Source organism: Dama dama, chromosome 32, assembly GCF_033118175.1.
Source record: "Dama dama isolate Ldn47 chromosome 32, ASM3311817v1, whole genome shotgun sequence".
Classification (NCBI taxonomy): Eukaryota; Metazoa; Chordata; class Mammalia; order Artiodactyla; family Cervidae; genus Dama; species Dama dama.
Window position 1 is genome coordinate 36,430,408 of NC_083712.1, and position 11,183 is coordinate 36,441,590.

The window sequence follows — 11,183 nt, forward strand, 5'->3', positions numbered from 1 at the left end:
AATTCATGGAGAGAAAATCATGCATTTTGAAATCTGTGTATTGTTACAGAGATCCATTGATATGGTATATTGGTATTTTCGTTTAATAAAAATAAAAAGGAAACTAATAGTCCTCCTGTAAATAGTGATTTTTGCATCAGTTAGGGGGCTAGATCTTGGGAAATACAAAGCATGTAATAAATAATGCTTACTTAAAGGAAATCACAATCCTATTTTTCGTAGCTTAAAACAAACATTTTTATTATCCCTCTTGGCTGTGAGAGTTGACTGGGCCTCATTGGATGGGTCTGCTTTTGGCCTCCCATGCTGTTGGAGTCTGGAGAAGGCAAAGGCACCCCACTGCAGTACTCTTGCCTGGAAAATCCCATGGATGGAGAAGTCTGGTGGGCTGCAGTCCATGGGGTCGCTAAGAGTCGGACAGGACTGAGCGACTTCACCTTCCCTTTTCACTTTCATGCATTGGAGAAGCACATAGCAACCCACTCCAGTGTTCTTGCCTGGAGAATCCCAGGGGCGGGGGAACCTGGTGGGCTGCCGTCTACGGGGTCACACAGAGTCGGACACGACTGAAGTGCTTTAGCAGCAGCAGCTGCAGCAGGAATCACATGGCCATGAGGCTGGAGTCCTCCAGAGGCTCCTTCCCTCCCCGGGTGGTGCCTGAGCTGGGTCTGCTGACGTGGCTGGGGGATGGCCGGGTGGTTGCCCTCAGCCTCATGCTTTCTGCACATGGCCTTCCACCTTGCCTCCTCTGCTGCATGGCCGAACTCTTGGTGTAGCCAAACTTCTCACATGGGCGCTGGCTTCCCCAAGGCAAGTGGACTGAGAGCTTAAAATCATTTTCCATGGGTAAAATGAAATAATAGTCATAGTTTAATGAACACCAATTCCCATGCCAGATATCATGGGTATATTTTATTCTATTCTCATAACAACCCAGACCCAGAGATCGAACCTGGGACGCCTACATTGCAGACAGGTTCTTTACCATCTGAGTCACCCAGGAAACCCTAAGAATCCAGGAAAGTATCACTATTCCTATATTAAAGATGAAGGAACGGAGACTCAGAATTGTTATCTAATTGCACCCCTGCACACAGCTGGAAAATGGGCAATTCAGGCTGTTTTATCCAAATCAAATCCAAGTTTGTTCTCTCTTTAAAACCCATCTTCTTTCTCCTCTGCTGAGCCACCTCTTATGAACCTAGGACAAGTTAAATGGCAATACAAGAGATAAAAAACAGTTCAATAAATGGGATGTCATGAATACGTAAGTTCTCTAGGACTTCAGCACAGGCGAAATTCCCTATGAACTAGGATTTCTGAGCTTTCTTACAAGGGAGTAAATGGTCTAAGTGCTGCAAAATTTTGTTCACAAACTGAATATAATTCTACAAGGTATACATTTTCTTCTTATCAGACATTTTTGCCTACTTCAAATTCTGTATCTTTCCCCCTCACACAGATATTAAAATTCCAGATCTGCTAAAGGCTGAGCAGATATAGTTTTCTTTAAGTAGCTTGGATAATAACTCTTGGTTATCTTGATATTTTTTGCTGATTTCCTTTTTGCTGTATTAGACTATACCTAGATGATATGAGCATTGTTATTTAAGCCTAAAAGAGAGTCCAATTCACTGATTAAAGCAGGAACAAAGGGCAATTCCGTTAGAAGAGGCAGTTGCTGAATTGATGGAGTATTTTCTCTGCTGGTTGCAGACAGAGAGAGATAGCCTTGTAAAATCCTAAAATGCACCTCAGACTTTGCCTTATGCCCACTGGATGTTACCACCAGGTTTAGAACTTCATGTCTAGTTGATTCTTATTTCCTACTATACCCCCATCTGGAGCAAGAGCCACATTGAGGGACTATTCTAGCAAGGACGGATTCCAAAGATGGGGAGAGAAATGGCACATACCCATATGGGACATGCAGCAGATTCATCTTCATGCTGATTTGTTGTTTTTCTGTTGCTCAGTCATGTCTGACTCTTTGCGATCCCATGGACTGCAGCACGGCAGGCTTCCCTGTCTTTTACCATCTTCAGGAGCTTGCTCCAACTCATGTCCATCAACATCATGTCCATGTCCATGGCCTCATGGACAGAAGCCATCCGACCATCTTGTCCTCTGTCAGCCTCTTCTTCTCCTGCCTTCAGTCTTTCCCAGCATCAGGGTCTAAAGAATCAGCTCCTCGCATCAGGTGGCCAAAGTATTGGAGCTTCCACCTCAGCATCATGCTGATTATATCACCCAAATCACAGAAAGTGGATCCTTGTCAAATTAGGCAGTGGAATCTTTGATGAGTTTGCAAGAGCTAATATCATTGGCTACATCTGAGGGAATTAAGGTGGCCTGGATAAAGGCTACACACAAGTTGTCCCAATCATTTTCTTTTCTCATGATGCTTTCTAATCCTAGGCTTGTTGTTGTTCAGTCGTTAAGTCGTGTCTGACTCTTTGTGATCGCATGGACTACAGCACACCAGCCTTCCCTGTCCTTCACCATCTCCCAGAATTTGCTCAAACTCATGTCCATTGACTCAATGATGCTTTCCAACTATCTCATCCTCTGTCACCCCCTTCTCCTCCTGCCCTCAATCTTTCCCAACATCAGGGTCTTTTCAAATGAGTCAGATCTTCTCATCAAGTGGCCAAAGTATTGGAGCTTCAGCATCAGTACTTCCAATGAATATCCAGGGTTGATTTCCTTTAGGATTGACTGATTTGATCTGCTTGTTGTCCAGGGGGCTTTCAGATATTTTAATATGTCTGTGCCACCATCCATAGTTTTTTGGTTTGGTAAAAAGAAGAATCCAATGATACTATCACACTTCTGGACTCTAAGTTACTAGAGGTAGGGATGTGGGCAAGACCACCAGATTCTTCTAGGCATCTGAGGTGGTGCTTGTACACATCATATTTTTATGTGACAATTATCTTTTGAAGGTCTGCCTGCTAAACACTTTACACTCAAGTGATACCAAACTCTTGTGTTGGCTTTACACCAAAGTTGGTCTCTGGAATTTGGTTGAGTTCTTTGCTCTGTCATTCTTTACTCCTCTTACTCCTGCCTAGCTTCAAGTTCTAGCTCAGATATCTTCTCCTCCAGGAAATTTTCCAAAGCCCCCTTCCAGGCCATGCACACTTCTGCATGTTCCTGAAATAGTCCACTGGAGGCATCTGTGTATCATTTCTGTCTCCATAAATCCATTAAGAATAAATACCATTTCTCACTCATCTTTGCACCCCAGTGCACACCTCCATGCCTGGCTTGTAGTTTGAGATCAGTAGGATTTGTTGAACTAAAGAATGAATGAGCAGGAGCTCAGTGAGGCAAACCAGAGAGCCATGTGTCCCAAGCACATGCACTGTTCTCTGTGTGGTTTAGAGAGGATCTCTTGCACAGGAATTCTAAGCAAGTTATTCCATGTTGCCTCACAGAAGCATAAATGCATTCTTTTAACCTTTAAATTTCAAAATTGCTGTGGAAAACACAATTGGGAAGTTCTAACAATTCACTGGGGGTTTCCCTAGTGGCTCAGTCAGTAAAGAATCCCCTTGCAATGCAGGAGACCTGGGTTTGATCCCTGGGTAGAGAAAATCCCCTGGAGAAGGAAATGGCAACCCGCTCCAGTATTCTTGCCTGGAGAATCCCCTGGACAGAGGAGCCTGGTGGGCTACAGTCCACAGGGTCACAAGAGTTGGACACAACTTAGTGACTAAACCACGACCAGCCAACAATTCATGGAGTCTATCCTGCTTCCCTTAGGAGTCATGGGAAGAACCAAGAAGAAAGAAGTAGAAACTGATGTAACCAACGTGGGAGTTTCTGATGATACCCAGACACGCACCAAGTCTGGGAAAGCAGACAGAACAGAGTGATACCAAAGTAAAGTGTCATGTTCTCCTGGCAGAGGGCAAGAGACAGCAAGCCAAAGGGGTCAGACAAATAGAAAGGGATTCAAGTTAATTTCCTAAAAGAACTGACACTATTTGAGACTTGCTTGCATGTGCCAAATTTTCAACAGCCACAGGCTGAATGGCTAATGATGCCGACTGCCTTGCTGCGCTTTCCAGAGATGGGCAGCATTCTCTGGCCAGCTCCATGGCAGATCGGAAATGAGGAACCCCGGGATGTTAGCTGTGAATGATCCCAGCGCCGACCCACCGGCAGATCACAGATTTATTTAAGACCAGCAGGAAATGAAGTGGGTATCATGGCCCCCTAAGGCTTTCTGATCAGCTTAGAAGGAAGGATGACAATGAGATACAGCAGACAGCCCTCCGAAATCAGTGAAGGGCTATTTGCATCTCTTTGGGGAATAAGAAATGGTGCTGATGGGGAAGGACAAGTGGTCATTTCTTTCACTGTCAAGCTGGGAAGCCCCTAGGAGCTTAATCCCAGCCTCACTTACTCCAATGCTGCTATTGGAATGAAATCTTCTGCAAAAGGCTGCTTTGGCAAAAGATGCTACTAATGTTTCTCTTTGAGTTTAAAGAAAGAGAGTCGAAGAATTGCTTTATCTCCCATAGCCTCTTCATCAGTGAATAGGATTCATGACCCTGGAGTGAGTGAGATTTGAGTTTCTTCAGGTCAAATACTATCCGTGAGAGCAGGCACCCGGGTCGCCCCAAGCTATCGAGAAATTCTTGTGGACAGAAGCAATGAACTGCAGTTCCCAGCTGCATACTGAATGTTTCCTATTAACTCACTATCCTTTGCAGTAAATCAACTTACTCTCCATTACAATAGATGGCAATAGTGTATTACTTGTCAGCAACAAGCTGCCATAATAAGGCTCTTTCAGACAGCCTCTCAGATACAGATTGTGATGTCTGGAGAAATAGAATTGCTTTTTTTAAAAAAGTGTGAGCCATGACTATGTAATGAGGTCAGATCCAGTATTTCAACAGGAGGGTCCCTGAATTTTCTTACATCACAACAAGAAATGGACTGCAGAGAGCATGATGAGCATTTATTACTTTAATTGAAGACTATTTATGAAATTGAGGTCCTATGAATTCAGCAACAGAAATATCTTGTCCAAAATGTTCAAAGCCTACAGAAACTACAAATTATCCAGTAGACTCTGGAAACAGCCAGAAGGCTTGGATTCATAGCTTGCCTCTGCAGCTTACCATCTGTGTGACCACAGGTAGGGTGAAAGTGAAAGTGAAAGTCGCTCAGTCGTGTCCAACTCTCTGTGACCCCATCGACTATACAGTCCATGGAATTCTCCAGGCCAGAATATGAGAGTGGGTAACCTTTCCCTTCTCCAGGGGATCTTCCCAACCCAAGGATTGAACCCAGGTGTCCTACATTGCAGGTGGATTCTTTACCAGCTAAGCCACCAGGGAAGCCCAAGAATACTGGAGTGAATAGCTTATCCCTTCTCCAGCAGATCTTCCTGACCCAGGAATCGAACTGGGGTCTCCTGCATTGCAGGCTGATTCCTTACCAGCTGAGCTACCAGGTTACTTGGACCCCATCCTTAACCTCCCAGGTCTTATGAAGGCAACAGTCATCCCTTCTATTGGAACACACGATTGTGGATTAAATGAGATGACATCCGTAATGTGCCTCCACAAATGCCTGTAACACAGGTATCTGATCAATGTCACTTAGTGTTGTCTTATGCCCAGTGTTTCTAAGTCTGCAGCATTGTACAGTCAGAAGCTCCTTTTAATTCAAGGAACCAGAAGATGCCTGCTCCTTATCTCTTGCCCTTCCCCTCATGCCAGCGCAGATTTGAACTCTCAGGAAATAGTCCATGGGGGTTGAATGTTGAGCTTCCCAAAGGAACAAATAAAGAGACCAAAGTCAGCTTGTCCCCACCGGGTTGGCATCTGACAAAGATTTGAAGTGGCTCTGAGGCATCACGGAGAATGGCTGCAAATCACGCTGTCAGCCCAAAGTGCGTCAAAGCCTTTCGCTGGCTTGAGCCACCCCAGGGAGTATCTCCGTTCAGCATCGTCCGCGCACAATCGTGCTGGGCCCGGCAGGACGGGGAGGAGCTCGCCATCCCATATGGCACCTAGTTTGTAGCAAGCACTTGACGAGGAAGAAATAATGACAGTAATAACCCTTCCTCACCCACAAACAGGACCCCTTTAGGGACATCTGTCACCATTAGCACCACTGACACAAAATCTGATATTACTTTGTGCTGCAGAAAATGGGAGGAAATGCACTTTGTAGCTAACGGGAGGTTCCCGTGCCTGAGGGGTGAACATGGAGAGCGTCCCCTGATGGCGAAGAGCATGGCCCGGCTCTCTGTGCATGTGTTGCTAATAGAAAGAAGAGCTGATACCTCCACTTGAAGTCATTTTGCTTATGCTTAGTTCTACTTTTCCAGCCACAATCTTCCTTATGATACCTTCGTAGAATCCTGATGCAGTGACATCCTTCTTTTTCCTCTTGTCTGGACAATGGATGCACCCCCTCCTATCAAAAAGGTCTCTGCAAACTTTGGGAGGAATTTCTGCCTAAGAGAACCATAACTGGTCCCTCCCTGCTCTCTGGGTATAAAAAGACCCTTCTGTCACACAAGTCTGGCTTCCCAAGTGGTTCAGTGTTAAAGAATCCACCTGCCAATGCAGGAGACCTGGGTTCAGTCCCTGGGTCAAGAAGATCCTCCTCAATCCCTGGAGGAGGAAATGGCAACCCACTGCAGTATTCTTGCCTGGAGAATCCCATGGACAGAGGAGCCTGGCAGGCTATAGTCCATAGAGTTGCAGAGTAGGACACGACTGAGCAACGGAGCAGGCACACACATCATACATCACATGAGCCTTGAATAAGTCAGCTTCTTAGTGACCAAGGGTAGACAGTGTCTCTGGATCAGTGGTTTGTAAGAAATATAAAACTATTTTCAATGTCCTTATAGGTTTAAGGCTGCGCTATTTCTGCGCAGAAGGAAGCAGGTTAGTAGCAGAAAGAGGCAGGTTTCCAACCTCTTGAGAATTTGACAAAGGTCAGCCCAATATGGAGCCAGTTTTTTTTCTTTCCTGATTTTTTAGCAGGTGTTGATATTCTGGTTAGCTAGGAGAAAATAAAATGTTCATGCCTGATTACTCCAAAGCAATGAGCAAGTCCAAGTCCAATGAAAGGTCTTCAAGTGGGACCAACATGATCCACAATGTACGTGATGTGTGATAAACCCCGTGTCCTGTTGCTTTGACACTGCTGTCTTTGGGTTGTACTTGGTGGTGTCTCCAGTTTGACCATCACACATTTTCCTGACATCCTCATCATTCTGCATAAAAGACTGGGCTAGTGGTACAATGATCTGAATTACAAAATCAGCTGGAAAGTTCTAAATTAGATCTTTCAGCTTGTCACTTCAAGCTATTAGCCTACATGAACCCAATTCCATAAAAAAAAAACAAAACTGCATGATGCAAGGTAATATATTTTACATTACATATGTTCTAAAGGGGTCTAAAGACAAATGTTCCAAAGGCCTGAAAATAATAGCTGGACCTTGGATGTTGTTGTTTATTTGCTCATTTGTGTCCAATTCTTTTGCAACCCCATGGACTGAAGCCTGTCAGGCTCCTCTCTCTATGGGATTTCCCAGGCAAAAATATTGGAGTTAGTCACCATTTTCTACTCCAGAGGATCTTCCTGACCCAAGGATCGAACCCACGTCTCCTGCATTGGCAGGCAGTTTCTTTACCACTGAGCCGCCAGAAAAGCCCAAGCCTTGTGTTGACTAGTAAGAGATTAAGTTCCATACTCTGCCTGTTGGTCAGGGGTGTCCTGCCATCTATCCCCCAAGTGACCTGATCCCTCTAAGCCTCCATTTTCATCTTCAAATGAGAATAATAATATTCCTGTTTCCTGGCGGTGGTGGTGGTTTAGTCGCTAAGTCGAGTCCATCTCTTGTGACTCTGTGGACTGTGGCCCACCAGGTTCCTCTGTCCATGGGATTCTCCAGGCAAGAACACTGGAGTCAGTTGCCATTTCCTTCTCCAGAGGATCTTCCTGGCCCAGGAACTGAACCCAGGTGTTCTGCATTGCAGGCAGATTCTTTACCAACTGAGCTAAGAGGGGAGCCCCTTCTATCCCCTAGAGTTGTAATAATGATTGAATGAGCTAATCTACAAATGGCACTTACCCTTGTGCCCACAGCAAAGGACGCCTTTATAAGCATCACCAATGACAATGGTGATGATTTCTACTTCACGTGGCATTTTACTGCACATTTCCATGTATGTGAGCGTGTGGGATCTTCTTCTCCTGACTGGCCCTGTCTCCAGGTACAGTCACATTGAGATTAGAACTTGAACATGTGAATTTCAGGCCAGCATAAATACTCAACCTGTAGCATATATCATTCTGCATGTAGATAGAAGTATTGAGAGAGAAATATATGGGTCTCTGCCCCAACATGTCCAATTCTGTGTGTTTTTAATGTTGTTCACCCTCTGGGAGTGATTCTGTCTGGGTCATTTTTGCAAACTTACACGGCTAATTTCCCATCAAAGGAAACACCATGCTAGGTTAGTAGTGGGCTCTGGACCCGCAAGAGTGGCTTTCTTGCATCCACTCAGCATGTGGTTTCTATAGGACCTATCTTATAGAAATATCCTTACATACAGTATAGCCTTACATACTGCTTATCTTATGACACCATCAATATACTGTAACTTTTAATATCTTGACTGATAGGGTGAGTGCAGTCTTGCATTTCTATTCCCACTGAGCTGACTGTAGCATTCACAGGCTGCTGGTTGAGAGTCTGTGCTGATGGGAATTTAATGTAACATTTCACTGTAGTGAGAACGAGCTGATTCAGAAACAGTGGATGGAAGCGACTGGACCCAAACCATGCACTGTGGACCCATCCTTCCAACTTTATCCCCCCAACAAGGCATCAGCTGACAAAGGAAGATATTTCCCCTTTTCTCTTTTCACTTAACATCTCCTGATGTGCACTCTCAGTGATCATGAACACTTGAAGAGATCCTCTTCATCAGGGCAATGAGCCACTTCTGTGAGAACTGTTGCATCTCCTTCCATTTATCTCCAGAGTTGCTCTTCAGGCTGATTCTTCTTCCCAGGGTTGTTTTACTCTAAGTCAGCAGGGGGCCCCCAAATCACCTCTACTTTCACAATTTTTTACATTGACTATATAAACACTTTTAGTAATTGTTTTTTTACTATTTATTTTTCTCAATCACCTTTCCAAAAGATATTCCAAGGTTTAAGTGATTTTGAAATAATGACATTTAAGGTGATCCCTTCCCTGCAGGACAGATTAAACCTTAAAGTGGTGTGGTTTTGTTTTGTTTTGTTTTTTCATTATTCCAGTTAGATAATGGATATATGACATCACTGCATATGCTTAAGATGTGCAACATGACAACTTGTTAAATGTATTGGGTTGGTCAAAAAGTTGGTTTGGGTTTCTATACAATGTTATGGAAAAACCAGAAAGAATGTTTTGGCCAACCCAATATATATTACAAAAAGATCATCACAATAGGTTTAGTTAATATCTATCACCTCTCACAGTTACAACTTTTTTTCTTGTGATGAGAAATTTTAAAAGATCTACAATCTTTGCAAACTTCGAATATAAATACAGTATTGTGAACTATAAACCCATGCATATATGGTGAACTAATATTTGACAATGTGAATCACAACAAACTAGAAAATTCTTAAAGAGATAGGAATACCACACCACCTTACCTTCTGCCTGAGAAACCTGTATGAAGGCCAAGAAGCAACAGTTAGAACCGGACATGGAACAATGACCTGGTTCAAAATTGGGAAAGGAGTACAAGGCTGTTATACTGTCACCCTGCTTATTTAACTTACATGCAGAGTACATCATGAGAAATCCTGGGCTGGATGAAACCAAGCTGGAATCAGAATTGCCAGAAGAAATATCAACAACTCAGATATGATACCACTCTAATGGCAGTAAAGGAAGAGGAACTAAAGAGCCTCTTGATGAGGGTGGAAAAGGATAGAGAAAAAGCTGGTTTAAAACTCAACATTCAGAAAACTAAGATCATGGCATCTGGTTCCATCACTTCATGGCAAACAGAAGGAGAAAAAGTGGAAGCAGTGACAGATTTTCTTTTTGTGGGCTCCAAAATCACTGCAGACAGTGACTGCAGCCATGAAACTAAAAGATTCTTGCTCCTCGAAAGGAAAGCTATGACAAACCTAGACAGCATATTAGAAAGCAGAGACATCACTTTGCTGACAAAGATTGGTATAGTCAAAGCTATGGTTTTTCCAGTAGTCACGTATGGATGTGAGAAAATGTTAGTCACTCAATCGGGCCCGACTTTTTGCAACCCAATGGACAGTATCTCACCTGGCTCCTCTGTCCATGGGATTCTTCAGGCAAGAATACTGGAGTGGAGTGCCATTTCCTTCTCCAGGGGATCTTCCTGACCCAGGGATTGAACCTGGGTCTCCTGCATTGCAGGCAGATTCTTTACCAACTGAGCCACCAGGAAAATCTTTGAGAGTTGCATCATAAATAAAGCTGAGTGCTGAAGAATTGACACTTCAAATTGCAGCACTGGAGAAGACTCTTGAGAGTCCCTTAGCTTGCAAAGAGATCAAACCAGTCAAATCCTAAAGGAAACCAATCCTGAATATTCATTGGAAGGACTGATGCTGAAACTCCAATACTTTGGCCACCTGAAGCAAAGATCCGGCTCCTTGGAAAAGATCCTGATGTTGGGAAAGACTGAAGGCAAAAGAAGGGGTCTGCAGAGGATGAGATGGTTAGGTGGCATCACAGACTCAATGGACATGAGTTTGAGCAAACTCTGGGAGATAGTGAAGGACAGGGCAGCCTGGTGTGCTGCAGTCCATGGGGTCGTGAGAAGTCAGACATGACCTACGAATTGAACAACAAATATTTGACAAGGGAGCCAAGAATACTTGATGGAGAAAAGAAAATGTCTTCAATAAATGGTGTCAGGAAAGCTGGATTTTCACATTGAAAAGAGTGAAACTAGACTCCTGTCTTATACAGCTCACAAAAACTCAACTCAAAATAGATTAAAGATTTAAATGTAAAACCTGAAACTATAAAACTCCTAGGAGAAAATATAGGAAAAATCCTTCTTGACATTGGTCTTGGCAATTATATTTTTTACATATGACATATAAAGCACTTGACACAAAAGCAAAAATAAAGAAGTTGGACT

General features: G+C 43.6%; 1 non-coding gene across 1 annotated transcript; it reads right to left on the bottom strand.

Moving 5' to 3' along the window:
- Positions 1 to 10,408: 10,408 nt before the first annotated feature.
- Positions 10,409 to 10,481, bottom strand: TRNAC-GCA (transfer RNA cysteine (anticodon GCA)). The gene has a single exon. It is a non-coding gene; the product is annotated as a tRNA-Cys (tRNA).
- Between the last annotated feature and the right edge of the window lie 702 nt (positions 10,482 to 11,183).